This window comes from Protopterus annectens, chromosome 9.part0 (genome assembly GCF_019279795.1).
Source record: "Protopterus annectens isolate FY-2018-M chromosome 9.part0, PAN1.0, whole genome shotgun sequence".
Lineage (NCBI taxonomy): Eukaryota > Metazoa > Chordata > Ceratodontiformes > Protopteridae > Protopterus > Protopterus annectens.
This window is the reverse complement of record NC_056743.1, coordinates 658656369-658683927: the sequence shown is the minus strand read 5'-3', so window position 1 is coordinate 658683927 and position 27559 is coordinate 658656369.

Genomic DNA, 27559 nt, shown 5'->3' with positions numbered 1-27559 from the left:
GTTAATAAATAATTTTCCTTTACTATGACAAAGTATTATGCTAGAGTAGAAACAAATAAAGTCATAATGTATTTATGCTCAATGCATTTAGGCTCAGTAACCCTGCTTAGAATTTTTTTGTTCAGTATTCACTTTATGGGTAGCTCAGTGACAATGTTCAGTACTACAGCTAAAGGTAGCATTGTTTTCTAGTCATGGGAGAGACTGTATGGGAGTCAGAGGTATAATGGTTGGGCCTTATCTAACCCATACAAGGAACAGAGTTAGATTCTGACCTCTAATTATTTAATAGGCTTGTAATCATCTAGAGGCTGATAACCTAGTATGTACACATAAACTATGTTCTCAGATGGGATAACTTCTGTATCTACAAGTTGTTTCAGTTTTCTACCAACAATGTGCTATAAATAAATTGTACTTGTTTTTTTAATGTTTCATACACATGCATGTATTGTGAGAGTGTATGCATAATGAGGCAATGTGTATCTTGTACAGAATGGGCTTCTATGCTTTACACGCACTGACTGCTGGGATTGACTCACATACAGCCTTTTATTTTGCTTAATAATGTATGCATTTACAAGTTTACTTGTTTCTGCAGGTGAGTGACATGGATAAAATGGCTCTTTTTCAGGCATGAACTTATTTCAATGGTAAAATTAAGTACAGTGGACTTTGCATCTCTTTGAAAGTTACCTATTTATTGCACAAGACAAGTGTTTTGTTTCACATAATATACTGAATTACAAAACTGCAGTTATTAACAATAGCATTCACATCAAAAGAGTTAGGCTTTTCAATATGCTTCAAAAAATTGTTTATACAGGTCTACTTAGTGAAATAGCTCTGAACAACACTGCAAACCACTTCAAACCTGTATTTCATTTATTAATTTATTTATTTACTTATTTTTTTATAAAACTCCTTGAGTCCTATGACACACACTATAAACAAAGCTATCAGAGCAGCTGAGATGCATTGATTTATTTTATTTTTTCATTTGCTGACTGTGGAGTCTTTCTTGAGTCATGGCTGAAATGGGTAAATAGACTACTCCACTTATCCTGTGACCAAATAGTAAATAAATAAAATAGTCAGACTGGATGTAAAATTCCTTTTTAACAGAGACCAGGGAGAAAAGATCCATTGGTACAATATAATACAAGATGTAAATTAATACAAGTAAATTAAACGTTAGTGTCATCTTTGACAGTAAAGTATAGAAAATGACACACTGTGTATATAGAACTGGCTAACATTACATGAAAGCATATAGTATAAAAGTATACAATCGCGTGAGAACAATACAGTCACACAGATACAATCTCAATATCATTTTGAAATGGAATATATTAAATACTAACATTTGTAGTGAAGCAGTTGTAAATATGGAAAGATGCATAAGTAAATGAAGAGCATCTCTGTATGTGCATTAAAGTGGGAATTTGACAAGTCATTCAGATTGGTTGCGTTAGGGTGATGTAAGTTACAGGCATAACATTATCAGTTGTGGACAGCAGTGTCAAGAGGGGTCAGTCTCAGAGTAGAGATACAACAGTAGTTACAAGACACTGTTTACAAACTGAGCCTCGACTGTTTAACACATGGCCTTTTTTTGTGAAAATGGCAGACAGTAGTCCTTAAGATGGCCTTTCAGTTGAACTTTGAACATGGACAGGTTATTTAGCCCTAGTCAAAGAGGTAGTGCGTTGCATACTCTGAGGATGTGAATTGAATAGAGGGATTCCCCTGCTGCATTACTGGCTTTGTGATGGATTGTAAGGCTTTGTTTGTTGAGCTGGGGGGGCATACATTAGGATGCTGGATACTTTCTAGGCTGGGACACTTGTTAGATTTATGTATAAGGGTATGGGTACAACCATTTGTGAACAGATGAAGTAGTCTTAACCAACTAGCATTTTTTGATGGGAGTGCAGTAATGGGCAGTATAAGGGAGGTTGCAGGCAAACATTGCAGTTTTGTTGTAGTTTTGTTCTAGTTGGTGGTTTGTTTGACATGGAGGTTTACAAGTTTTGGGGAGGCACAAGGCACTAATATTAGTAGATAGGTGATGCTGAAGTTTTTCTACTAGGTACAGTGAAGTACTTTAAGGTTTCGGGTTTTGATGTGTCTTTTTGATTAGCTCTTTTAAATGTAGATCAAATTTTAGGTTTTCTTCTATAGTAACACCTAGCAGCTTAGTATGTTTAGCTCTTTGCATTTGTATGCTGTTTGAGGAATTGATTTTGAAATCCAGATTTATGGGTCAATGAAGCATTTTTTTTCCAGGTTTATCAGACATTTGGAAGTTGGGAGTTGTCTAGACAGTCTTTGATAGAAGAAAGAGACTAACTAGTAACTGTGTGGAGTTTAAACAGATTGCCAGCTACAGATAAAATGATATAAAAAATAAGTTTCTTTATCAGGGTTTGGAATTATAAGTGACTTCTCAGGCTTCAATCACAAGACCAGCATGAAATTAAGTCTTCTTTAGGATGATAGCTTGTTTAGCATTGACTGACCATTAATTTATAGAATATGCTGGGGCAGGGATGTGTAATAATTGATATATTTTATATAGTAGGATTAATGGATGAAGTTTGGAATGAGAGGCAAAGTCATGAGTCCAGAACAGAGTTCCCTAATATGTCAGTGTAATATATTTCACTTACTGCACATCTAAGAGCCCCTTGCATTCCCTATATCTGTTTTCCCCTTTTAAGTTTGATTACCAATTGATTTCAAAGGGCTACAGTAACAAAAGCACATACAGTTAACTGAACAGGCTACTATGCAGTTGTTTTATATATATATATATATATATATATGTGTGTGTGTGTGTGTGTGTGTGTGTGTGTACAAATATGTGTGTGTGTGTATTTATGTAGATATATATATGTATGTATATATATATATATATATATATATATATATATATATATATATATGGGTCTACTTTAAAGGCCCGAAAACGCTATATACCGACAAGTATTTAACCGACGTGAAAATGCCGACATTTCAAATAACCGAAATTGTACTTTGCCGACTTTCGGTAGCCCGACTAGCATAATTATCATTTATTGAAAACATGTAACGTAGTAGAATATAAATATAGGGACTTGTATTCTATTGCATAGCACTACGCATCCATCATGGCGGACACGTTACATGATTGCCCCGGAATCCTGGGAAAAACATATACACCAGTGCTATCTCAAAGGAGTAAGCCCATGCTGCAGTTGGACGGTTACCTTTATCATCTTGAGAGAAGCAGAGGGAATCGCCAATATTGGGGATGTAAAGAAAAGAAAACGCAGAGATGTAAAGGTAGAGCGGTAACACTTTTAGTTGCAGAAGGGGAGCAACTACTAAAATCTGTATGTCACGATCATACCGCAGACCCTACAGAGTTGCAACGTTATCAGTTAAATAGTGATGTGAAAATAAGAGCTAAATACAGTAGAGACAACCCTTGCTCAATAGTGGATATCACTATGATGTCCACGTCTCTAGACGCTGTGCAGACTATTCCAAGCAGAAGGTCACTTCTGCAAACTATTGGTAGAGTACGTAGGAGAGAGAAGGTTGTTAACACGGATGTTAATGTCAATCTGCACAATGTTAACATAGAACACTATCCTTTGAAGTCGGGTAGTTTTATTGCAAAACGTGCCGTTGATAAAACTAGCGATACCGTAGTGTACGTATTTACAACCGTAACAAACCTAACTGATATTAGTGGCGCTACGATTTGGTTAATGGATGGGACATACTTCAATAAAGAAGTTGATTGTCGACAGTTATACAGCATACATGGTTTCATCAAATGTGGACACTATAGTAAAGTAGTTCCGTTAGTGTATGCTATCATGAATAAAAAATCATTAAAATGTTATAATATGCTATGGCACAGTGTCTTTGAGTTGTTAAACACTAACGGTATGGAATGTAAGGTACAGTTTGCACTTTGTGACTTCGAAGTAGCGGCTATTAAAAGTATCAGACTAAATATTGACGGAGCCAAATGTAAAGGATGTTTATTCCATTTTGGACAGAACGTATGGAGGAAAGTACAGTCGTTAGGTTTAACAGTCTTGTACAATACTAATGCTTCCTTTCAATTGCAAGTGAAATCATTAGTGTCATTAGCGTTTTTACCGGAAAGTGAAGTTAAAGGTGTCTTTGAGAAGATACAATCTTCTTTTCCAGTAGAGGGACGTGAGTTACTAAAGTATTTTAATGACTGGTATGTACATGGAAAGTTACGTAAATTTACAACTCGAATGAGAACGTCCGTTAGATTTCCTCCTTTATTTCCAATTTCGTTTTGGAATGTGTCAGATATGAATGATTTAAATCTGCCCCGTACACAGAATTCTGTGGAAGCTTGGCATAGGAGATTGAAGTGTCTCATAGGAATTAAAAACGTGGATTTACATATAGTTATGCAGGCACTGGCGCATGAGCAGAATAGGGTTGATGAATTGCGTGTACGTATGTCATCTGGCTTTCCTCCATCTCCTAAAAAGCGTAAACTATTAAAACGTCATGAGCAATTCCGTACTGTTTTAAGTAACAGAGAGCATTATGAAGGAGTGGAATTTGTTCGTAGTATTGCAAGACTTCTTAAATTATGACTTGATTCAGTTACTGTGATTGAAAGTGGTGCACGTTGATCTAAACACTTAAGTTATAGATGCTGTTGTGCATTTTTGAAATTATAATTGAAGCTTCGGAAGCGTTATATGTGAGATGTATCACGGTGATTGGAAGTGGTGCGCGTTGATTTAAACCGTAAAGTACATTACTAGTACATAGTTGAAGAAGAATACTGACACTTGAGTTTTAGATGCTGTTGTGCAATTCTGAAATTATAATTGAAGCTTCGGAAGCGTGCTGTTGTGCAAATTTGGAATTATAATTGAAGCTTCGGAAGCGTTATATGTGAGATGTATCACAATGTTTTGCATTACTTTAACGGATTCTTTGTTATGTGCACTACTACTTCATATTTAAATTTTGGTTTACGTGACTATTTTCTTTGTACACGAGGATATATATCGTGCTATTTTGGAATCAAATATTACCATTGTTTATGCTGTATTGTCGGCGAGTTTGATGTCGGGAATTTTGATTTTCGGTGAATGCAGTTTTCGGTAGTTTCGTGTCGTTAAATTTTGTGTCGGTGAATACCGCTTTCGGGCATTTAAAGTAGACCCATATATATATATATATATATATATATATATATATATATATATATATAGGTGTGTGTGTGTATGCATATATATATATATATAGGTGTGTATGTATGCATATATATATATATATATATATATATATATATATATATATATAAAGGAACAAAGGTTGTGCTTGAAGAGGGTCAGCGAGGTACTCTGTTTGATGTGTATGGCAAGTCTATTCTGGAGACGGGGCAGCCTCTAGGAGACAAACCTTTCTCTCCAGCAGGTTTTGTTGATGTCACATATTAGATTCAGGCCTTTTGAGCAGGTAATATGTGAGGAGTTAGACTTATGGATATGGAGCATCTCTAGTAGGGCACGGTCCAAGATTGACTTGTAGGCGAGACACAGATCACGTCTGAGCATTCTGTATGATACCGAGTAAAGTGATTGTGATTTGAGCCTGTCCAGACAGGATGCTATGGATTTTCTTTGTGAGATATTTCTGTGTCCTTTCCAGTTTGTCTTAATGACAGGTCTGCTATCGGAGGTAGAGGTGCCTATTTTGACTTTGAAGGTCCTATCAGTGAGCCAGTTGGCCACCAACCTGATGAGATAGGGATTTACACCAAGTTGTGTTAGCTTTTTGATGATGCTCATGTGGGGGATTGTGTCAAAGGCTTTGGCCAAGTCAAGGTAAGCTGTATGTATTGACTTACCCTCATCCAGGGCCTCGGTGGCACTCTCAAAGAAGTCAACCAGATTAAACAGGCAAGATCTGCCCTTGACGAATCTGAACTGGATTCACCCTCATGACCAAACCACACCAACCATGGGTAAATCCAGCATTATCCACACCCAGGCGTGGGTTATTGCTTAAATAATCTACACTCACAAATTACTTATTCACAAGGCTACTCATGTAATAATCACAAAGAACAATCTCTAAATGCATTGTTGCTCCTAAATTAGAGTATGCTTTGTCATTAACTGCTGTGGCATCAACACAGAATACCACCTTCTATAGACAACCATCTACACGATTTGTAACCTTTTAACACTTGTAAGTTCATGAATACAGCAGTGTCAAACTAGTTTAGTATGGATGTTTAAAGTTATGAGTTTCTAATAAGTCTCTTCCTATATTCCTGGGTTTCATTTTCTTATCCTGCATTTTCCTGTTGCATGGTTCTGCCAGGTCTCATATCCATGAGTGTGCTTCTCAGCCAAAAGTAGGGGAGCTAGGGCACAAAAAAAAAATGTCATTCTGTCTGGATTGTGTCCATACCTCAACTGTGAGTATGCATCTGAGCCACAAGTGGTGGGCCACACTGTGTGTGGTCACAAGAGGAATGTTCTACAGGGCCGTGTATTTGTGAGCTTGCATCTCAGCCACAAGTGGTGTGTTAGAAGGTACACATAAGAGAAATGTTGTACTGGGCTTTCTATCAGTGAGTGTGCATCTGAGCCACAAGTAGTGTGTTAGACTGTTGTTGGTCTAAAGAAGCTTGTTCTACAGGGCCTTGTGTCTGTGAGCATGCATCTCAGCCACAAGTGGTGTGTTAGAAGGTACACACTCACAAGAGAGATGTTGTGCAGGGCCTTGTATCAGCAAGTGTGCATCTGACCCACAAGTAGCTGGCAACAATGTGCTTGGTTACAAGAGGAATGTTCCATAGGGAGAGTGCGTCTGAGCCACTTGTGCTGGAGTTAGGCCAGAGAACCCCTTCATCATGTCTGGATGATGTCCATGCTGTAACTGGCTCATACCTTGAGGATGGGCAATGAATAACAAATTGATGCATAGGCTAGATAGTCAGAAGGGCTGGTGTGTTGCACAGGGGAGCACCATGCAGTTAACAATGAGATTACCATTTAAATTAACAAGGTTAACTAGTTATTACAGAGCTTAATTACAGCATGGCCCATTTATACAGAGTCAACAACAAACTGTTGTCCAGCTATTGGAGATCCAATTGTTCTGTACAGCTACAGAAACAGTTTAGACAAAGTATGGCTTTGTATTGCATGTCTTTCGGTTTTGTAGCTGTAAAGGGTATGAAAATTTGAGATCCCAAGACTCCGAGACACTGTAATTTTCCTATAACTGTTGAAAAATCATAATCAGAAAAATCATTAGATGTCATTGTGGATGGGTGACTATCAAGCATGTATGTCTAGTTATAGCCTTGAAGCTTTGCCGGGAACAAAGGGATCGCAGTCAGCTTCGTGGGAAAACAGATAAAAGATGATTTAAGCAGTAACAGAAAGTAAGCATTTTGGCCAATGAACAAAATAGCCAATTAATTTAGAAGAAAACAAATAACCAGCAAGGCTACCACGACCATAAAATGAGTTTTAGTAAAACCAGGATAAGCGCTTTCGCATTGGCTAATGCTTCATCAGATCCATATAACATAAGATAAGACATACATATTTAAAATAAATCAAGCCACTAATCACAAAGTTGTTGAGATATTTCAACCAATAAAATCATAGGTTCAATTTCCATCCTAATGGTGATTTGAACAATTATGTGGAAAGTTTAGAACTGAAATGGATACTTAGATTGCAAGCCAATAAGTTTCCAGGCATAAATGCCAATGTCTGCCTTATACCAGTTCTAAGAGGAAGGAAATTGTACCTATGATTTTTTGGTTGAAATGTCTCAACAACTTTGTGATTGAGGACTTGATTTATTTTAAATATGTATGTCTTATCTTATGTTATATGGATCTGATGCAGCATTAGCCAACTCAAAAGTGCTTGTCTTGGTTTTAATAAAGCTAATTTATAGTCGTGGTAGCCTTGCTGATTATTTGTTTTCTTCTACTTTGGTTTGGATCCAGCATTGGCATTTGTGCGTACTTGGGCCTCATTTATTATTTTTGCCATTTAGGCTAACTGATTTAAGTATTATACTAACTGCAGTACATGCAGTAATCAACAGACTAAATGCAGCGTATGATACTGGTTTTAGTATGTGAACATTATAAGGCTATTATTGATAGATTCTGGATCTCCATTTTTTACTCCAGTCAAATATTACACAGATTTGCTGATGTATGCAGTTAATTGCCTTGTGAAAACATTAGATTTAAACTCATCCATTCATAGTTGTACTTGCACACTCTGCTCTGCGAGTTATTGTTCTAGATGTAATAATACTTTACAAAATGCTTTTAGCAATAAAGCTTTGTCCAAGCTTATTCCCAGTGTCTGGTCATAAAATTCTTATGTGACTTATCTCAAAGTAAACAGCAAATTCCAACTTGCAAGAATAAGCCAGAAATATTACATGAAAAAAGAAAATACATTCATCTTGATTCCCTGCATTATTCTGTCTGACATATATGATTGTTCTAATTAAGAATTATTAAACTGAAACACAGTTGTCATGGTGAGTGCTAGTTCTAATCTTTGCCTGTAAGTGTAAATGTTCCATCACATTAAAGATTATAATTCAAAAGGTGCAAGATATGATCCTTTTTCTTTTATCATATGGAAAATGTTTTATCTCTCTATTCTCTCTCTGACTTTTCCTTCAAAGCAAACATTCAAGGATAACGGCCATTTATTATTAAGATGTCTTCACATAACTTTGGTTCTGGCTTTGGCTTATTATTGCATGGATCTCGCCATACCCAATAGAACCAAGACACCCTCCTCCAAAAAAAGGAAGCCAGTCTGGTGGTCCCCTGCCATAAACAAACTCTATGATGTGGAATAAGGTGAAGTCCCAAGACTGGAAAAACTCCCTTATCAGTCTCAACAAAAAGTTGAGATCCCTCATCAAATCCTCTAAAGCTAGCTATGAAAACAGAATTGCAGCAGATAGTAAAGATAACCACAAGGCCTTCTAAAGTTATTTAAAGAACCTCCACAGCAATACCCAGATTTGCTCTGAGCTACTGCACAATGGTATCTCCTATACAGAGCCAACAGATATTGTCAATATACTGGCCGACAGATTCAGTGCCAACTTTACCCCCCCAAAGGACCAATCACAATACCAGTAGATTGCCAGGCACCCAGTATTACTGCTGCACAGGTTAAAACAGCACTGTCCAAGACCAGGAATACAGCTTCTATGGGACCTGACAATATCCCTGGCTGTGTTCTACATGAACTACAGAGTGAACTGGAACCTCATCTGTGTGCCCTATCCAATCACAGCCTCACCTCAGGGTTTGTCCCTACTGAATGGCACACTGCTATAGTTATCCCTCTCCACAAAGGAGTGACTACAGACCCCTGGAACTATCGCCCCGTTAGCCTGACAAGTCTGATATGCAAAGCTATGGAACGCATCATCTTGGACCTAATAAACAAGGATATAGGGAATCTCCAAACCCTGGATCTCACACAGTTTGGTTTTGTGAAGGGTAGATCATGCCTGCTCAACTTGGTCGACTTCTTTGAGTCAGTCACCAGATCTGTGGATGAAGGCAAGGTGGTTCATACAGCCTACCTTGATCTGGCCAAGGCCTTTTATACCATTCGCCACTCAGGAATCATAGAAAAACTCACTAAGCTAGGCATCAACCCCTACATCACCAGGCGGGTTGCAAACTGGCTCACAGATAAAACCCACAGTGTGAAGTAGCTGACTCCAAGTCAGACTGCCGACCAGTCACGAGTGGAGTCCTGCAGGGATTGGTCCTGGGTCCTCTCCTGTTTGGTATCTACTTCTCAGAAGTCCAGGCCAACACAAAGGGACTCTGACTGACAAAGTTCACAGACGATTGCAAGTTCTGAGCCATTATTAACTCCCCAAGTGATGTTGACATCCTACAGAAAGACCTCACTGAGACCAATGACTGCTGTCAGTACCATGGCCTTAAGCTCAGTGCCAAAAAATGTGTTATCACCCCCTTTGGGAAAAACCTAGTTCCCATGAACTACCACATTGATGGTAGTCCACTGAACACAGAAGGCATTATAAGAGATCTGGGAACACAGGTTGACAGCAACCTCTCTTTTGACCACCACACTGCCACTGTGGTCAGAAAGTCCTTCTATGTAGCACATCTAATTACTAAGGGTTTTGCATCCAGGAAGAAAGAGGTTATTGTCTCCCTCTACTCTTCCCTTATTAGCCCAATCATCGAGTACAATGCCCCATTTGGCATGTTCCTCATTAGACACCTGCAACAACTGGAAAGGCCGCAAATGTACCTAAAGAGGATCCTAGGCCTTTAAACACTTGTCCTATATGAACAGACTCAAAAAACTCCAACTATTCTCTGTCTTATATCGTCGGGTCTATAGTAGAACACCAAAGTTTCAAAACTTCAAGTGTTCTAATATCGAACCCTAGTCATCGAAAATTTAAAGCATCGAACATACAGAACAGCGAATTGTTTCCTAGTGTAAAAATTTGCTGTTACAAAACACATACACACAACACAAGCACACCAAACAAACAACAATCCACACACATATACCTAAACTCTTACACCTAACCCTACACTAAACTATACATACACCACTAACTATCCCCTTACCATAACCCAAACCCTAACCCTAAGGTCTGTCACTATCGCACAGTCACCTCACCCGTGCCCTAACCCTAACTCACCTAACCCACCCTAACCCTCAGATCCACACAATCGCACACTTACCTGACCCACGCCCTAACCCTAACTCACCTAACCCACCCTAACCCTCACGTCCACACAATCGCATACTTACCTGAACCCGACCCTTAACTTTCCACCACAGTGCTGAAAATATCGAGGCAACAGAAACGGACAACCGAATTCTTTCCTTAGGAAAAAATTTGGTTTTCTGTTTCTTCAATATTTTCAGCTGAAAACGGGTTGATATTAGAACATTCGAAGTTTTGAAACTTCGGTGTTCTAATATAGATCCCATATCGTCTACTTAGAGGTGATCTCTGCTTGACTTACAAAGCTATGTCTGACCCAGCTCTGTTAGAAATGCTACATCTAAAGAAATCCCAATCCCTCTGCACCACACATTCCAGAGACCTCAACCTCATTACCACAATTAGCAGAATGTGCTGGAGGGACAGGTTCATAACCCAGAGACTGCCCATGCTATGGAATAGACTTCTTGTACATGTCAAACAGAGTACCTCACTGGCCCTCTTCAAGAGGAAACTTGATGTGTGGATGGGAAATAGAAAATTCACCTTCGGGATCACTCCAGTGGCTCTACTTGACAGAGGCACTGGAAACTAAGGTTGGGTGGCACCATGCTAGGGTAAATCCTATGGGCTAGACTTGTAAAGGCTCCAGGGCCATTAGCTGAGTACACACATATGAAACTATGAACTCACACGCATATATATATATAGATATATATAGATATATATATTGTACAATAAAACTATCCGAGGTACTACTGAACACTATATAAAATAAAAAAACCTGTAACAAAGGTATTTGAATACTGAAATATTTCTGATGAAGTTCAAATAATAAAGAACAAAAGTGCTGAAATCAGAAATTTGTTTTTCTAGTTCTTTTTCCTTCCTTCGTTAGAGATGTTTTATTATATATATATATATATACACATCCAAACTGCAAGGTGCACATAAACCAGACCTGGTGCACGGAAAACCAGAATCAGTAATCCCAAAAGCACTTCCAGCGCACAGAAAAGGAGGCTACACGATGGTTTAAAGCATTTATTGCCAGCACAGTCTCCCCCACAGACCAGTTTCGCTCAAAAGCGTCATCAGTATGTACTTGAACGCATATGCGTCCTGATTTAAATAATCATACTAACATTTACATTTAAAGTGACATACCATCAATACTCAAATGCACAGTGATTAAGCAGTATTCCCTATATTTAACATAAATATAATACATATAAATAACTAAATGCAGAAATATTTACTAAACATCATGCAGTAGAGATATTAAAATAAAAAGTTAAATAAGACAAAGCCTACTCACATATCTCTACCCATAATACAGTCTGTTACTGCATATAGTCATATATGAAAAAAGGAATATCACTACTAACAATTATACGTAAATCCTATAAACCCACTTACTAGCGTTAATCCCAAAATATCTAGATAAAAAAAAGTGTGGAAAAATGTGTATAGAAAAACTTCCCCACATACTCCTACTCCCAGTACCATAACCTGAGGCAAACCATAAATAAAGGTATAAAACCTATATTACCATTCACCACTGGTCATTAAGGCCAGGTTTAAAAAGGGCCCCTAAATTGACTATCCATCTGCTCTCCTTAGTCGTCAAAATATTATGCCTTACTATTTCATTGGTCACTTGTGTGGTGATCATATCAATCCCCACAAAGACAAAATGTGCTGTAGAATGCACCAAAATGTGCTTATATAAAGCACTACGTGTCCTTTTGCATTTAATGTCTCTGATGTGAAGGGCTATCCTCTGTTTCAGTGTACATGAGGTCTGTCCAATGTACAAGTTCATGGGTCGTGTATATGGAAATATGTCAGTGTGGGGCATTTTACATTTTATAAGGCTTTTAATATTATACACTTTCCGAGTATTGACGGAGGTAAAGGAGCATGTCTTGGACATCAATTTATAATATTTACAATGTCCACAGTATGTACTACAGTTTGCCATAAAACTGGCCTCAACCTTGGGGTTATGGCCTTTCTTAAAGGATGACAACAGACGTTCCCTTTCTATATCCAAACTCATATCTTGATTTTAACATAGTAGAAAAAATGGATCCATGTATAATACATGCCAATATTTAGAAATAACCTCCTTGATCTTAAAAGTATTACTAGCATAAGTGGTAATAAACCTTATATCCATGGGCTGAACCCTCCTGGAACGTTGAGTATCCTGTAACAAAACCACCCTATTAGTGGTCTTCACCTCATTATATGCTTTATCTACTATACCTTTATTGTACCCTCGGGCCAAAAACCGATTTTTTTAAATCCACTGCTTGCCTTTCATATTCACTAGAATCGGAACAAATCTTCTTAATCCTCTGAAATTGTGCCACCGGAATGTTCCTAATAGTATGGGATGGATGACAACTATGAGCATGTAAAACAGAATTTTTGGAAAAAAGTTTCCTATATAATGTAGTAACAACTGTGCCATCCAGCGCCTTGGTAACATTAACATCTAGGAAATCAACCGTAAATAAATCAAGTTTCCCAATAAATCGAATGCCATGCTCATTAGCATTTAAATAGCTTTTAAAATGTTCCCATTCATCCAAACCCCCTTGCCATATAACCCAACAATCGGCGCCACATAACCAACTGTGTCAAAAAAGGAAAACTATCTATGTGAATATATTATGCCTCTAGGTATCCCATAAAAAGGTCGGCATAAATGGAGGCAAATGTAGCCCCAATAGCCGTACCTTTAGCCTGTAAATACCAGTGGTTATTAAACTTAAAGCCATTGTGTTCGAGCAGCAGCTGTAATAGGGATAATAAAAATTCCATCTCAGACTCAGAAAACAAACCAGATTGTACCATCCAATACTGAACCCCTTTAAAACCCCCCTGAGGGGATGCTCGTATAAAGGGACTGTACATCTAAAGTTCCCAGCTGTGATGTACTAAAAAGCTGCAAATCTTCCATTAGTTGTAAAAATTGTTTCATATCCCTAATCCTGGCTCTAACAATGGACAATAAAGGTTTAAGTTTAAATTCAAGATACTCAGATAGCGGTTGAATCAGAGAACCCCTACCAGCCACAATAGGCCCACCAGGAGGGTTATATAGAGTCTTGTGGATCTTGGGAACAAGGGAAAAATACTGAGAAGTGGGAGTATCTACTACCAATTGCTCTATTAAATCCCCACTAATAATACCCTATTGCCCAGCATCCAAAAGAAACCTATCTGTCACTGATTTAAACCCCTCAGTAGGATCCATGGGTAAAGAACAATAAGAAATAGGGTGATTTAGCTGTTTTTGGGCTTCCGTTTTATACTGCGCTTTATCCCAAATAACCACAGCCCCTCCTTTATCAGCCCCTATCACTATTATATCTTGATTATTAACAAGAGGCTTTAGGGCCTGACGTTCATCCATTGTCAAGTTATTGGAAAAACAACCAAAAATCTCAGCCTGATTCACCTGAAGTTCCCGAGTCACTATTTGTTCAAAAGTCTTGACTGTACTATTATACAAAGGCTGAAAGTTAGACTTTTTGAAATGGAAGGTCTCCCCTTTCTTAACAGTATCATGCCCTGATTGATGAACAAAGTAATACTTTAAATTCAAATTTCTACAAAACTGTTTGAGATCATTTATTACATCAAAATGTGACACATAGAAAGAAGGCACATACCCCAAACCCTTATTTAACAATTTTAATTCACTGGCAGTAAAAACATACTGTGTTAAATTAACTACTAGCTGGTTTACATCATGATCATCATAAATATTGTCTATTGTTGCCCCAACTGAAACCGGATTTGTGGGGCCTGTAAGCTGGCTCGAAACAACTGTTCCATATGGCCGTTTCCGATGTTTACGACCTCCCCTCCTAAGGGGGTTCTAATTTTTTTTTAGCAACCGGTGACCCTGGTAGTACCAAATCACCTGACTCAGTCTCGGTATCCGTATTTGAAAAACTAGACGAAATTTCAGATGCACTAGAAGTGGGTTTTGGTTTACGAAGAATAGACCATATCCTCTTATGCTTAGGTCTATTCTCATTCTGGTCACCAAAACGTACACCTTTTTTATGCCTTTTCCATGTAAACACCATGTCATTTTGAAAGTCATTCATGTCAAGTTGATATTTTCTCAATTTCCGCCCTTGCAACTCTTTATCATATTTGTCCATATCCACCATGAACTGTGTATATAATTCTTGATAATCACTGGACCCGACAAAAGATAAAGTACGTTCATGGCTGTCCTCCAATTTAGCAAATAAATCAGGTAACCGTTTATCATAATATTCAACCAATAACTCAATAAACATGTTGGAAGCCATTAATTGTACCGCTCGCCATCTTTTCATAAACTCCTAATCCTGGCTCAACCTGGACCCTCAGGCCCCATGGTACTATCTTAGCTTGCAAATAAGCTTTTAACAATTTGCTATGCCAAACCAATGAACGTACCTTTTTCGTAATGTCACCTAATTGTTTAAACTGTTGTTGCATGTCCAGCTGGCCCATAGAAGTAGAACACTCATCCTCCATGGTCGATTTGGCAAACATTGAAAAATCATCTTTATCAGTGGTCAAATTATCCATAAAATTTTTAAAATTAGGATGCACTGCCATACTCAAAAGACTGTGAACAACCTAGTCATGTTAGCTTTCCTCCAAATGACTGAAATAATCCTCAAACGTCACTGCCAAGCCCAAATAGGCCTGCAACTGGTAACAGCACTCCGTGAATAAACAAACATCCAAACTGCAAGGTGCACGTAAACCAGACCTGGTGCACGGAAAACCAGAATCAATAATCCCAAAAGCACTTCCAGCGCACAGAAAAGGAGGCTACACGATGGTTTAAAGCATTTATTGCCAGCACAGTCTCCCCCACAGACCGGTTTCGCTCGAAATTTACGTATAATTGTTAGTAGTGGTATTCCTTTTTTCATATATGACTATATGCAGTAACAGACTGTATTATGGGTACAGATTTGTGAGTAGGCTTTGTCTTATTTAACTTTTTATTTTAATATTTCTACTGTATAATGTTTAGTAAATATTTCTGCATTTAGTTATTTATATGTATTATATTTATGTTAAATATAGGGAATACTGCTTAATCACTGTGCATTTGAGTATTGATGATATGTCACTTTAAATGTAAATGTTGGTATGATTATTTAAATCAGGATGCATATGCGTTCAAGTACACACTGATGACGCTTTCGAGCGAAACCGGCCTGTGGGGCAGACTGTGCTGGCAATAAATTCTTTAAACCATCGTGTAGCCTCCTTTTCTGTGTGCTGGAAGTGCTTTTGGGATTTTATATATATATATATATATATATACAAAAATGTAACACATATGTATGTATATATATACATACAGCAAAATATGAAAATATGTATGTGTATATAATACACATACATGTACATATAGATTAATAAAATTGTAAAGTTCCAATTTGTTCAACCAGTATTTTCATTTGTCAAGCTCAGTGAATGGCATTTTAAGTGATCTCATAGTCATGAGAATGTGGGCCGATTGATTTTGTCATACTGTGCTGGGTGGCTGGAGAAATGACTGTCATTCATTTGTTTATTGAAATTGTGTGTAGGGTTTAGCTGTTTTAGTAAGACAATTTAGTGTATGTGGTATCCCATTATTTACCTGAGATTTTTTATTTTTTATTTTCTTATTTATGAGGTATGAAATTGCAGAGTCTCAATTGCCTATGGGAAGAACATGGTAGCTGTTAACCTGGTATGATCTCAGTACAGCGGAGTCAGGAAATAAGCCCTTCCCCCAGTATGGTGTGACCTCAGAGTTGGGCAGGCTATTGTTTGGCTTTTGTTTTATTTATTTTTAGCATTTTTTCTTGATTTCTGCGTTGTTTGGTTTGGTCATTTGTACATTTGGGATTCTTTTTATTTGGGCCACTATGTACACTCATGTGCTTTTCGCTGTTTCATTTTGTCAATGTTAGCTGATGTAATCATAAATATATATATATATATATATATATATATAGAGAGAGAGAGAGAGAGAGACATATTGGCCAGATTCATAAAGATTACTACAAAATATACATTATGTCTACACTTAGTGTAACCCTTCTGAGTGAATACACATCTCAAGCATTGTGGTAGGGCTGTTCTTGAATTCATGAAGTGTACATATAGTGTACACTTTGTGGGAACCTGTATGAGTCTGGCTATAGTTGCTGACCCCTTGGGAAAGGAAGACTTTTAGGGTGATGGACCCCAAGTGCTTTATAAAATCAAGTAGATTCTGAAGAAATATTTTGAAAGAGGTGAAGAAGGATTGCAGAAGGAGCATATAGCCAGGAAAGGTATGTTCAAACGTGGAAACTGTGCCCATTGTAGATTTATTTGTGAAGGAGAAAATTTCAGTTTGAAGGATTACCCTAAAAGTTTGTCACCCAATGGCAAGCTTAATTGTAATACCAAAGGGGTGGTTTATTTTGCCCAGTTTAACATGCCTGGCATTTTATATGGGCAAACCCGAGAAAGCCCTGAGGAAAAGAATTTACCAGCATGTTTATGAGTGATGGAACAATTGCATTTAGTAAACATTCTAAGGTTTGTTATAATTTTAAAACATTTGCTTTTTTTTGTTTGTTTTAGAGAAAATACCTACTTTTGATAGGGATGATAATTGGTTTGCCCATTTGGGGGCACAAGAATTGTATTGGCAGTTGCTGCTTGATGCTACCAATAAGTCTAACATTAATGAAAAAAAAACTTCATTAACAGCTCATTAACAAGTAAGGTTATGAAATGATAATATTTTTAATGTTCAGTTTTAATCAAAATGGGTTCTGATAAAAATTTAGTTTTTTTTTCATTTCTTTATAGCTATTTATGTTCTGCTGTTTTACTGCTTTGATTCAAGTGATTTGTTTTGTTTGTAATATATGTAATTTATTGTGTGATCACTAGATGGAGACATTTGTTTTGTTATTTAAGGAATACTTTGAAGGGGTTAATTTACATGATGAAGTTCCAGACACAGCAGGAACAAAAGTGCTTTTGTATTTTTTACATTAAAAACCATGGCTTTTCACTGGTGACCTTGCTTGTTTTTTTGTTTTTTTTTTCTATATGATATACCGCTATAAATAAATATGTATTTTTTACATCTTTCAAAGCAATTCTACATAGTATACAATTAAAAGGACTGAAAAAATACTGTCTATATTGTACCATTTATAACTGAAGGAAATGTAGATTGCTCTAGTATTCATAAACACAGCGCAATTATGCAAAGAGGTGCACAAGCCCTCTGCACACTCTGGTGTATCAGCATACAGTCCCATGATTCATAGATGTGTAGGGGTGGAATAAGGTGGTTGCAGGTTGACATACACCATGCATACTTCCACTGCTAGAAGGTTTTTTTTTTTTTCTAGTGTGAAAGGGTTTTTTATTTATTTATTTTTTTTAACACCGATACACTTCTCAACTCTAGCTGCTAATTAACACATCAAGGAGGAAGAGAGATTATTGTACTGTCAAGAAGTACATTGTCTGTCTGCATGCACTTGGCATCCTATAAATTAGCCTTGCATCAAATACAATCCTGAGGAGATGTACGTTGCATGTGTAGTCTTTGGATGCCATATGTGTGCACATAATGAGATCAGATGACATACAAACCTTGCCCTGTTTTGTACAATTTTTTGTATGAATTCCATTGCAACTCCCTAGCGCACTCTGTTTATAAACAGCACTCTCTGTCTGAAAACTTGTCATCTTTTTAAATATTTATTTCAATAAATATGTGTTACATTTGTACCATTGTAAAATGGCTGCATCTGCTGAGCTTAATCTGCTTTTACTCAGTTGGAATCTGGTTTATGTGTCTCTGAGCCTCTGTTTTTGCTTTTAAAGTTATAAATACAAATTCAGGAACCAGTGTCTTGAGCAGCAGTAAATACGTTTACTGAATGCTTCAGCATCGTCACTTCATGGCATCAGCCTGATGATCTATCTCTTCCATTGTCATGGTGTAATTTCATGACAAAGGATGATTCTCACTGTTGAGTAAGGTCACTTTTTAGAAAGGACCTATAGCATGGCATTGCAAAAGCTCAGAGGTAATGGGCCTTATATGGTATATTAACAGAGTGCTCTCAAAGAAATGAAATCAGTGCAGTTATGAGGCAATATTTCCATATGAAGTATTGCACTGGCTTATAATTTATGAATGTATTAATAGTTTTATGTTAAATATTTAGAATACAAATTTTTGGAACTTGCATCAGTGCTGCTGTACAATCTGTCCCTGAAAAAGACAGTGTAATTCATTGAGGCTGCCTAGAATGCAAAGTCACTTGGATGGTATTGCATACTATGCAAAGGTGCAGAGGATTCATAGGGCTGTTCTTTATAGTACTACGAGTACGAGCTACCAGGCAGTGATGGTTTAATGTGAAGCATGGTTATGTGATACTGTTTTTGTATATCCCAGTACATTGCTTTACATTGAAGACTTACAGAGTACTGTGCTTTGTAGATATCCATCTTACACACGATATACGAAGTGTAATGCATAAAGTGCTTAGGTATACACACTTGATAGCCACATTGTACCTATGCATTATTACTAGAGAATATGTGCAGGGAGAAGCACTGCAGCTTCACCCTGCCTGAGTGCTGGTTAGGTAAGTAGTGCGCGCGCATGTGTGTGTGTGTGTGTGTGTGTGTGTGTGTGTGTGTGTGTGTGTGTGTGTGTGTGTGTGTGTGTGTGACTGTGACTGCATGCCAGTGTGGCTAAGTATGCATTGGCAGAGGGACACACACACCTGAGTGGGTATTGTGAGTGAATGTCTACAACTGCTTAGTGTGAGGGTTTTTATGTGTATGTTTTTGTGTGTTGGATGACCACTACCTGACAGTGGTACCAACAGGGAGAACAGATCTGCAAGTTGTGCTGGCATTGACTGAGTACATATATGTCAGTGTGTGTATATGTCTGCTATTGTGAATGTCAGTGCAGCTGCGTGTGTGTGTATGTGTGTGTGTGTGTGTGTGTGTGTGCGCATTGTCTTCACTATGATATAGTTATTGGCGCAGGCAGATTATACTGGCTGAGTGAGTGTGTGTGTGTGTGTGTGTGTGTGTGTGTGTGTGTGTGTGTGTGTGTGTGTGTGTGTGTGTGTGTGTGTGTGTGTATTGTCTTCACTATGATATAGTTATTGGCGCAGGCAGATTATACTGGTTGAGTATGTGTGTGTGTGTGTGTGTGTGTGTGTGTGTGTGTGTGTATGTGTGTATGTATGTGTCACACAGTGTTCTGTTATGTGTATGGGTGTTTGTATGTATATGAGTCTCTTTAGTGAGGTATTGTGCATCTGTGTAGAATCTGATAAGATCCTGTGCTGCTTGCTTGCAGCAGGGTGCTCAACTGACTGCTCAGTAAATTCAGTATTAACACAAATGTAACGTAAATTATTCTAATTGACGTTTTAACACAGCAGTTCAACTTGGTTTATGTATGTGGTATGAATTGCCTGCTACAATTATTATTTATGAATTACACTTGTAATAGTCACTGTGATAAATCAACTTTGATTCTAAAATACAGAGGGAATGTGTTATATTTTATTAGGCAGTATCTCATAGATGGCATGTTGAAACTCTGGGATCAAATTGCTATGAAATTTCAGTGATATAGCCACCAGTTTATTCCAAAGAGAGCAAGGCAAAAATAAAAGCACTAACTTAAGTTTCCCTTGGTCTGAATGTGCATCTCCAATGAAGGGTGAAAAAGAAATTCCTGCTATGTGTCTAAAGAATACACCGTGATAGTGATGCCATTTGCAAAATACCCGACATGATTAAACTGTCTGTATTCATATTTACTTCCTCTTAACAAAGCAACAAAAGGTTTGGTCATTCATTTTGATACAGAATAAACATTACCTGTACACTATTGAAAACTGCATATTGAACCAAGTAATAAAATATGAAACTGTAGTTATTATGGTAGTTAATACATCTGATTTCTATGTATATGGAACTAAAGTTATTCAATGGAGTTATGATTAAATCTGTATCAGTTTCAGCACTATTTTATCTAAAGCTGAAACAGTTTTGATTCCACTTTTAGGTTACTGTTCTAATATATGATCATGTAAGAAAAAAAAACATTTTTTGTACATACCAAAACAGAATCTTTAGTTTGTCTTGAAAGGATAAAAAACACTTTACCAAAGGAATTGGGAATATAGACACCTAAAATATTGAGAATATCTTGAAAGGCTTATTTATATTCTGTTTATTATCAATTTTCAGGGACAAATTGATCCATACATTTATTTTTCAGAAGAAAATGTACAGTTGTGTACAACCTTATCATAACAGTAGATGACCTTCTCTTCACTGTTGTGGTACTCGGAACATAAGGGATGTCCCTTTCTGGGCAGCACATCACTCAGCTGGTATAGATAAGCTTGAAAAAGATCTTGTTTATGCCGTACATCACATTTATGCTCCCTGTAGAGAACATAGGGCATAAAAGGGACATACTGACACAACTACCCAGAACTGAATTGACCCAGAAGAGAATACTCGTCATAGGACAAAGGAGTCCATGCACATCCAGAAAGAAAAAATGCAGAATAAACAAGAGGGTGTTGGAGATTGGGACCAAATACTGCAACAGTGAAGAGAAGGACATCTACTGTTATGGTAAGATTTTACACAACTGTACTATGTCTTTCCATATCACTGTTGCAGCATTTGGTACAGAAGGGAGAGTAAAAAGTCTCAAGAAACAGAATGAGAGGTGGGAGCCCTCAACAAACCCACACAAAGTGGTTTCAGCAAAATGTGCTCTAGCCCTATAAATCATATCCAACTTATAATGTTTATTAATGATATGCACAAAAGACCAAGTAGCAGCTTCAAAGATGGAATTGGTGTCCAACCGCTTGAAGAAGGCACCAGAAGAGGTAACAGCTCTAGTGGAAGGAGCTCTAACAGAAGGAGACAGAGATTTGCCATGAAAAGAATAACAAAAGGAAATTGCCTTAGAGATCCAGAAGGAGATGGTTTGCTTAGAAACAGCCAAACCCAAAGACCTGAGATGAAAGGAAATAAAAAGCTGATCAGACTTACAAATAGTCCTAGTTTTATCCAAATAGTACCTGACATGTCTGTGCACATCCAGGGTATGCAGGACCATTCCAGTAGCAGACTGAGGAGAAGGGGAAAAGGAAGGGAGTTGTACTGACTGATTCAAGAACAACTCATTTACTACCCTGGGCATAAAAGAAGAACTAGTAAAAAGGGGCACCTTGCCCTGTGAAAAACCAAAAAAGGAGGACTGGCCATAAGGGCCTGGAGCTGAGAAACCACCTGAGCAGAAGTAAAAGCCAGCAGCAAAACAGTCTTCCAGGTACAATGTTGCAAAAAACAGAATCTGCAGAATCAAAAGGAGCCTGAGTCAATTTTTCCAAAACAAAATTAAGGTTACAAGGAGGAGGAATAGGTTTTCTTGGAGGTTTAATATGCAGGACATGTTTAAGAAATTGCTTGAGCTCAAAATGAGAAGTCAAAGGAGGAGTCAAGGGCAGACAAGCAGAAATGGCTGATAAAAGGGCTTTCACAGAAGAATAGGCCACGCCAGATGGCAGCAACTTACACACATAAGAGAGGACCAGAGGGACCCCCTCTGAAAAATGGTTGTGGTTACGAGCATGTCACCAGACAGAAAATCTCTTCCACTTGGACATATAAGCTATTCTGGTTGAGAGTTTCCTTGTCTCCTGTAAAACCCTGAGCATATCCTCAGAAAAGTGGTGCCTGAAAGGGATCAAAACTCATCACCCACAATGTCAGTTGCAGAGTAGACACATGAGCATGGATGAGAGACCCCTTGTCCTCTGTGAGGATATCCAACCAGTGAGGTAACTTGTGATGATTGCCCCTGGCCAGATGCATTAAGATGGAGAACCAGTACTGTCTTGGCCAAAAGGAAGTCACTAACAAGATTTTTGGGGAGTCCAGCTAAACCTTCTGCAGGACACTTGGAAGCAGAGGAAGAGAGAGAAAGCATAAAGAAATCTCCCCTTCCATGAAAAGGATAGGGCATCCATCTTCAAGGCTAGATGGCATGGCACTCTGGAACAGAAGAGAGGAAGCTGACTGTTCAGAGAACAGGCAAAAAGAGCTACCTGAGGAATACTCCACCAATGGGCAATGTCCAGAAGCACGTCTCTGTGAAGCATCCATTTGTGAGCCTGTATTTTGCTCAGAGAGTCTATCACTAGATTGTGTTCTGAAGGAATGTATACTGCCTGAAGAGCTAACTGATAACTGACTATGGCCTGAAGTGTTATCCTGCAGAGGTAGTAAGATTTCATGCCCCACTGCTTGTTGACATGCCACATTACTGTAGTGTTGTCTGTGTACACCTTCAAGGAGCCTGGAGACAGCATGGGGTGAAAAGCCTGAAAGGCCAGAATCAGAGCCCTCATCTCTTCGATGTTGATATGGTCTGATTTCTGATGGGGAGGCCAAAAACCCTGAACTTTCAGGTGACCAAGGCATGCCTGCCACTCCATGTCCAAGGCATTGGTGAACAGTTCTGGAGAAGGTACTGAAGGCTGAAAGTGCAGGCCTGGATTGAGAGGAAACTGCTGAATCCACCACCCAGATTCTTTCTTGAGGCAGGGAAGGAGAGGTACTGAGATCCAGAGGGTGGCAGTGCTGCAGCCAAACCAACCTAAGGTACCACTGAAGCTTCTGCATATGCAGTCTGGCAAGAGGGAGGACTGGAGTAGAATAGGACATGAATCCCAGGGCCTGAAGAAACTCCCTGGCTGTCATGGCAGTCAGAGGAAGAATAGACTGAAAGAAGGCTGTCAACAATGCCTTTGGAGGCAGAAGACAGACCATCATTAGCAACATCTAAACCCTTGAACCCAGATACACATGATCCTGAGAGGGAGACAGGACAGACTTTTAGAAGTTGATAGTAAACCCCAGACCTTGTAGAAGAGAAATGGTGAATTGCAGATCCTGCAACAATCAACTGGCAGAAGGTGTCTGAAGCAACAGGTCTTCTAGATAAGGAAAAATCTGAATGCCTTGGAGCCTGCAGAAGGCAATCACAGGAGCTAGGCATTTTACGAATACCCTTGGGGCAGTACAGAGGCCAAATGGCAAAGCAGGGAACTGAAAATAAGAGGAACACACAGAGAATTTTAAAAACGTCCTGAAGGCAGGGTGAATAGGGATATAAAGGTAAGCATATTTCAGATTTAAGGACACCAAAAAACCCTGGGGTAATAAAAGAGGAAACAGAGTTTGAAGAGTAAGCATCTGAAAAGAAGGGATCTCGAGAAAGGTGTTGAGCCAGGAAAGATCCAAAATAGGTTTCCTAATGCCTCCTTTTGAGGAACCAGGAACATCCTAAATTAAAATTCTCACCCCACTTGGGAATGGGGAATAGGTTTAATGGTCTCTTGGTTCGACAGGGACACTAGAACCTCTGGGAAATTAGGAAGTTGGTCTACAGGAGGTTGAGGAATCTGGAAAAAGTATAGAGAAAGAGATATTTCCATACTGTGAATAACCCTGATGGATGACAGAAAGAATCCAAGAGTCTCAAGTGCTGAGATGCCAATTTTGAAGCCATAGGGACAGCCAAAAGGACAAGGAAACCTGGTCTAAAGGGTGGTGCAAATTATCAAAGAGAAGTAGGCTTATCAGATAAAGGAGGCTTCTGGGCCACAGAAATCTGAGAAGCCGTAGCAGAGGGACCCACCTCCCTCCCTTCCTGCCCTTAGACGGCTGGTGGGGCTGCATGTGAACAAAAACAGACCTAGATGGATGATTCCTCTGGAACTTAGTGATAGGAGAGACAAAAATATGTTTAAGGCCTTGAAAGACTTTGCTTTTCTCTTGAAGAGATTTGAACATGTCAGCAGCAGCAGTCCCAAAAAGATTAGTATTATCCAAAGAAACATCTGACAGCTTAGCCTTAATGTCCTCAGAAAGAGACTGCAGACAAAGCCAAGAATAACACCTCATGACAGTCCCAAAAGCCACAGCCCTGGAAGAGGCATCAGCAGCATCAAAGCTACACTAAATAGAGTGATGAGCCACCTGAGATGTAGGACCTAAAATAGATAAGGCAGAGGATTTACCTTTAGAATCAGGGAGGTCAGAAATAATCTAACAAGCCTGAGCAGTCAAGACCACGGCATACCTGGTCATGCGGATCTGATAATTAACAGCCCTAAAGGCCAAAGTAGAAGCATTGTAAACTTTCTTACCAATCCTTTTCATTGCACTACTATTCTTATCAGAAGGCAAAAGTTTGGAAGAGAGCAAAAGTTTAGAAGATTTGTCAGAAGAGACTGAAACCACAGCAGGATCAGCAGAAGGACATCTTAATAAAAATTGACAATCCTCAGGAACTTTATAGAACTTATCAGGTTTCTTAGGAGCAGGAGGCTGAGAATCAGGGGACTTGGGAGCAGCAATGAAAGTATCTAACAAGGCAGCCAACACAGAAGGAACTGCCAAAGGTTTAGGAGTATCCACCTGAAGCAACCCATAATATCTAATCTAAATATCAGATACCTGAAAAGAATCACACTTAAAGAATTCCATCATCTTAGCAATTGTGCCCCAAAGGACAATTCTTCAAAAGGAGACTCAGGGTTAATAGACTCCTCATCATCAGAACCATAAACCAAAAGTGAAGGCATCTGTGAAGAATAGGGCAAAGACCCCTCACCAGGCAGGAAATCCTCATCTGAAGAATATGGTTCCCTAAACCTTTTAGAAGGGGTAGAGGTCCAAGGAGTAGTGCATACTGAAATCCCTTGAGGAGGCTTTAGGGCCATTAAGGCAGAGAACAAGCCCTGAGTAAAATCTTGCCATTCCATTTGAAGATCAACAAGACAGATAGAAACATGCTTTAGTTTTTGTGTTTTCTTAGAGGGGGCATCAGCCCTAACAAATACCAGGGGTTCTGATCCTTGTCAAGATTCAAGAAGAGAACTTGGAACCTCCTCCCTGACCAATATCTGTGGAATCCCTCTAGGACTATCCAGGATAACCAACAGCAGTTCCCACTTGACATCCTGAGTAAACACCTGCAAAGCCTCAAAGAACATGCAAAAAGTTGGACCCATGCTGGCTTCTGGCAGGGATGCGGCAGAGGAATCTGACATAAATGCTGAATGAAATACAAAAGTATTACCTGCTTCCAGAGGGACGTACAGTGGAAGATGGACAGGTAAAGAATCTGGCCAAGACTTCTTGGCCTTCTTCTTACCTAGCATGAGTATCTCAGGGTTAAAGGATTCCACCATGGTACCCTGGGCTAACTGTCTAAGCTGTTGGTTTTCAAGATAAATAGCCAGAGAAGAGAAATGGTTTTGAGTGTCTTAGGCACAAATGCCTTACATTTACTGCAAGGGGTATGATCTTGGGAAGTGCCCAAACAAAAAAGACACTGTTCGTAACAATCATTATGGGGAATCTGCCTCTCACACTGACATTTTCCCCTCTTGGATAACATGAACTCTAGGTAGTGATAAAAAATAAAAGACCAAAAAAGTAAATTTAAAAAGAAAAAGAACCCCAACAGGGCACGTATCTGGTGTTGCCTAATAGTCAATACAGCAACAAAACATTCAAACCAACTGGGAACAATAGCATTTGAACTGGCAACAAAAGAAGTTATAGGTGGCTGCGGCCATGTGTCCCTTTTATGCCCTATGTTCTGTGTGGGGAGCACAAATGTGATGTACAGTGCAAACAAGATCTTTTTCAAGCTTCTCTATACTGACCAAGCAATGGACTGCCCAGGAAGGGACATCCCTAATGTACCGAATACTGCAACAGTGATATGGAAGGACATCAAATTATATTGGGAAATAACTAGAATGAGCCTTCTTATGACACAAGGAATCAAGGTCTTCCTTCCAGATAAACGTCACAATTTTAATAATTTTATTTTTAGGGATTACTTTAGTAGTATTTGGAAATGCTTGCATTTACACTCTTTGCTTTTCAAAACTTTGAAATTTTATTACATATGTTGATAGAACAATGGACTAAGGTCAGTGGTGTCAGGATATAGCTTTCAATATAGCTTATTAATTGTTCAGGGCTTATAAAAAAGAAATGAAAACTGAAACTGACTTTCCCTTTGGGCTACTGATTACAAGTGTTACATATTAGCCTATGTCGGTATTAAACACTGAGATGTACACATAAAACCTTACCATTCCTGCAGCAAATCTGTTACAATTTACCCTTAAAAGACTACAACCATGTATTTTTCTACTCTGTTAAACTATATCTTATATATTCTTTAAAAAACACTGGGCAGGATTCACGAAGGCTTACACGGAGTTTAAGAGTAGAGTAAGCCTCCGTGTAAGCCTCCCGATCCAGGAACAGCCCAAACCTCCGTGTAAGAGACCAGCTAAAACGTCTCTTACACGGGCTGGGCGTGGAAATGCTCAATACCTCATTTGCAGCTCAAAGATATGCAAATGAGGTATTTGAGCGATCCAGGAAGCCCAAACCAGTCCGTGTAATGGACGTTTTAGCTGCAGAAATGTACTCAGCTGACAACTGAGTACATTTCTGCAAAATTTACAACGGAGCTATGCCAGCTCCAAATAAAGGTTGCATATGTGTCATCTAGCATGCCAATGGCCAAATATGTGGCCATTGGCATTAAAAAGTGATGCAAATT